The following is a 4894-nucleotide window of genomic DNA, read 5'->3' as shown; positions in this document are numbered from 1 at the left end:
AAGACCCGCCCAGATTACCTTTGAGAAAGGGCTGTTAAAAAAGAGATGATCCCGAGATCGCTTGATTCATGGCAAAAAAACACAGGATACTGCTACGTTTGTTTGCCATCCCTGCATTTTGTCACTTGTGGTGAAACGATTTAGTGTAGCAAGTCGGGCTATAATTGAGAATTTGGGTGTAGCTTGGGGAAACAAAATACCCTTCGACCACATCTTTTTTTCTCTAAGCACCCGAGTGATATCCCAGGTTTTCCTGGTATCAAACCTTGTTTTAAACTGATTACTTTTTCCTCTCCAAAGGACGATGTCCTCTCTTGCCACCATCCCCGTGGCACAGACTGTTTCAAGAGCTTCCTCGATTTTATTTAGATAAGTTACTCTATGCCTTCATTTTTTGTGAGATAAAGCATCAGCCACTATAGCATGTAAGCATATTCCCATATCAACGCATGCCCTTTGACCTGCCAGATCAATCAAACATCCAAGTGGCGACAAATGATCATACCAAAATGAGATACTCCGTTCATTCTAAACCTCATAGCGAACAAAACCTGAAGCTATAACGCGGTAGTTTAACAGTTTTTTCCACATCCATGAGCCCACAGCGGGATAACTCTTCAGTGGCCAAAATGAACCCTTTTTCATCAAATAAGTCTGGATCCATTTTACCCAGAGGGAATTTGTTGATAAGATTCGCCAAATGAAGTTCAGAATCTGCTCCTACAAAGAACGTAGCCCTAGTCCCCCTTCCACCTTTGGTAAACAGACATCTATCCAAGCCACTTTTAGCTTTTTTGTGTTTAACACGGGTCTAGACCACAGGAAAGTAGAGCATAAACTATCTATCTCCTTGAGACATGCACTCGGTAAACGATACGCAGACATCCAAAAATTTGTGAGGCTATGAATAACTGAGCTAATGAGCTGTAAACGGCCAGCAAAAGAGAGGTGTCCTGCTGTTCAGGACCCTACTATTTCCCTGATGCGCTCCAGCAGTGGTGAGTAGTCGGAGGCTGTCATACGCTTGGTGAGAAGCGGTAGGCCAAGGTAGCGAACCGAGAGGGAATTAGTTGCAAAAGGGAGAGAGCTCATAATCTGCTCCTTTGCACTATCTTTAACTCTTGCCATGTAGAGAGTTGATTTCTCAAGACTAATATTCAAACCCGAAAACTCTGCAAAGTTGTGGAAAATCTGAAAAAATCCCTCAAGTGAAGTTTTTGTTCCATCTGTAAATACTAACAGATCATCTGCAAAACACAAATGTGTTAACTGGATGTTTTGACACCTAGGGTGATAGCCAATCCTTTTCTCCAATGCAGCCTGATCAATCATAGCAGATAGAACTTGCATACAGATTAAAAAGAGATATGGGGACAAAGAGAAACCTTGTCGAAGACCTCTTTGACTACGAAATAGACCAGATATCTCTCCATTAACTTCAACTGAGAAAGAAGTTGTAGTGATGCAAATTTCAATCCATTTGATATACAGGGGTGGGAAGTTCAGAACCGACAATGTAGATAGCAGAAAGGACCATTGAACTGAGTCAAAAGCTTTTGAAATATCAATCTTCACTGCACTTCGGAGAGAAATTATGTCTTTATGGTATTCTTTGACTATTTCAGAGGCTAAAAGTATATTTTCCATCAAGAGTCGATCCTTGACAAATGCATGTTGATTGGGAGCGACAAATTGGGGGAGAAGCCGCTTCAGCCTATTCGCAAGGATCTTGGAAATCACCTTGTATATGACATTGCAACAGCTAATGGGCTGAGTTTCCTTAATCTCTCTAACCTCTTTTTTTTTTGGTATAAAGGCTAAGATAGTAGCATTAACCCCTTTTGGCAAGAAACCAAACTGAAACAAGACTCCATGTCTCACTAAGAAATTCTACTGTATAACCATCAGGGCCCGGACTTTTATCCTTTGGTATAGAGAATAGCACAACTTTGATCTCAGCCTCTGTGACCTCTTTTGCAAGAAAAACACTATCCTGTTCAGAGCAGTAAAAATTTAATATCATTCTTCGATCATTAGATAATTATATACAGTTGCATGAATTTTTTTTTTTGAAGTTTATTTTATTTGTAATAGGATCTAATAACATGAATCACTCAAATGATTACATATGTGGTAACATTTTTAATTCGTTATGATCGTGGAAATGTATGAAGCAAATTGTTTATCAGTCATGGATTGACAGATTTATATTGGTCTTACCTTTCATGTTTTATTTATTGATTAGGATAATGCTGAAAAAATAGTGGAAGCTGAACCATGAAACTAAAACCACTAATGTCAGCCCATATGAAACAGCCACTAGAATCGGTCAACATGTATAGGTTGCCTTTTTCCGTCGCTCTATTTAGGTCTGGACATAAAATTCAAATCCGAAAATCCGAATTGAATCCAAACCGAAAAAAATCCGAAAATCCGAATTGAATCCAAACCAAAAAAATCAGATAAAAACTGAACTGATATTAAAGAAATAACCGATCAGTTTTTTTTTCATGACTTTTGGATATCGGATTAAATCCAATCCGAACCGATATCCAGTAGATATTTGAATATAACCGAAAATATAAGAAACAACTTTATAAAGATAGATGTATACATAACCATATACGATATACATGAATCGTAGATATAGATATACGCACCTAACTATATACAATATACACGAATCGATACTCCTATATCTACATTATTATTTACTTTAGTTTTTATCTTTTGTCATTGACACGGTTTTATGTCTCACTTTAGATGTTAGTACATCGCACTTTTATGTATTAGTATAATTTTATGTTAGTTTGAGCTTTACACTTGTTATTTGTTTCATTTCTATTTTTTTCACATACTTCGTTAGTATAGTTTTTTGGTTACAATCAGATTACAAAGTATCCGAATAAAACTTTATTCAATAAGTTTGATTTAATTTTGGTTATCGATAATATATCTGAACCGATCCGAAATTTAAATTATCCAAACCGAAACCGATCTGAAATTTTTAAATATTCGAATGGATATTACAGCCAATATCCAAAAAAATCCGAAATCCAAAATATCCGAACCCAATCCGATATCCGAACTCCCAGGCCTAGCTCCATCCATCTTCTCCCCTTTGTTCTCTCTCGCGTTCCAGATTGGATTGTAAACGAGGTAAGTGATTTCATCTGAGCAAGATTCTGTTTATAAAAGTAAAGATGCGATTTTGTAATTCTAATTTTGGGTATGATTGATTTTGGTTATGTAGCCACCATGTATTCAACCAATACAAACAAGATGATGCTCGACAAGGCGAAGCACCAGCCAAAAACGATGGTGTGGTGGGACATCAACAGCTGTCCGGTTCCCGATGGTTATGATGCTTCTATGGTTGCTCAGACTATATAATCGGCCTTGAAGAAGGCAGGCTACACTGGTCCTCTCACCATCACTGCTATTGGCAACCTAAAACACACCTTAAAACGAACCCCTGGTGTTCTTCCGGCGATCTCTTCCTCTGGAATCCTTCTTAAACACGTTCCCGACGGTTAATATTCTTCTTTTGTTACCGTATTTAGGGCTTAGATTCAACTGGCTGTATTTGATTTTTTTTTTTGTCTTTTTGCTATTTGAGTTGCTTTCCTATAGGGAAACAGGTTTCAGAGACATTTTTGAGGAAGTTATTGTGTGGAAGAGGGAAAATCCACCTCCGGCTACCATAATGTTCATAACCGGAGATGTTAAGGAAGTGAAACGCTTATCTTATGCTCTTTCCAATGTAGAAAGGCATGGGTACACCCTTCTTCAGGCATTTCATCAATCAGCTTCCGACCTCGTAAACAACTCTGAAGAGTCTACCACCACGCCCCTGCTCTTATCTAAAAAGTGTATTTGGGAGAAATTACTGAAAGGTAAGTGTCCTCTCTCTCTCTCTCTCACAGTGTTATTATATAACCTGCAAAGCTGTTTTTTTTTTCTTTTCTTTTCTTTCCACCAGACGCAATAGATTCAGGGGAGACAAGAAGACAGGAGTTTGAGAAGAAGTTCTGTGAATCTCCGTGCAGGTTTTCTTGCACACTATGCAATTTCGCCGGCCAAAGGTTTGAAGATTTAAGTACGCATCTCAAGGGTAAAGATCATATAACGCGTGTATGGCTCTATCCTTTCCTCCTCTAAATATTGTTTTAGTTACATTTGTCATTTTTCATCACTTACACTTGTGCTCACATGTTATCTTTGTTTATTCAAGCAGGAGCTGGACCTGGTGTCACCGCCTCTACCCAAGAGGAAGCTGGTGAAGCGGATGTTATACTTGTGCTCACATGTTATCTTTGTTTTTTCATCACTTACACTTGTGCTCACATGTTATCTTGTGCTCACATGTTATCTTTGTTTATGCATACTCCGCTTCTATATCGTCTAAATTTTCCATGCTACAACGTTTCGGACACACCACTCTTCTGGCTCATCCTCAACAAGTGAACTTCCATGTCCTTTCTAGAGAGTGGGTCTGGGAAAGCTTATTGAAAGGTGTTTGTCCTCTCTCTCTCTATTCTCTCTGTTAGAACAACCAGCAAAGCTGTTGTTTCTGAAACCAGTTAGTTTTTTTCCTCAGATGGGATGGATTCGTTTAAGACAAGAAGACAGTTGTGTGAAACTGCCTGGCTTTGCTCAATATGCAGAAATTCTTCCCTAACCAGGAAGGACAATTTACCACCTACCAAGTATGCTGAATTTCGCACCCTGGAAGGAGACGGAACCTTCCAAGGCAAACGCTTTGAAGATTTCACCAGGCATCTCAAGAGTAAAGATCATGCACTCTGTGTAAGCATCCCTCTGTTTATAATATATTATGTTTTGCTTATAAGCACAATAATTAACTTGCAGTCCAAAAAAAAAAAAAAAAAAA

The 4894-nt window shown here is 38.4% G+C and overlaps 1 long non-coding RNA gene across 1 annotated transcript in view; it reads left to right on the top strand.

The window, feature by feature from the left end:
- LOC104724181 overlaps window positions 3263-4894 on the top strand; it is a 1856-nt gene continuing 224 nt past the window's right edge. The window contains exons 1-4 of the long non-coding RNA XR_757566.2: window positions 3263-3532; window positions 3642-4134; window positions 4238-4515; window positions 4601-4809. This is a non-coding gene — a long non-coding RNA (uncharacterized LOC104724181). The remainder of the gene's footprint in view (window positions 3533-3641; window positions 4135-4237; window positions 4516-4600; window positions 4810-4894) is intronic.

The sequence above is a fragment of the Camelina sativa genome, chromosome 11 (assembly GCF_000633955.1).
Source record: "Camelina sativa cultivar DH55 chromosome 11, Cs, whole genome shotgun sequence".
NCBI lineage: Eukaryota > Viridiplantae > Streptophyta > Magnoliopsida > Brassicales > Brassicaceae > Camelina > Camelina sativa.
Note: the sequence above shows the minus strand (reverse complement) of the source record. Positions and strands in the feature narration are given on the sequence as shown.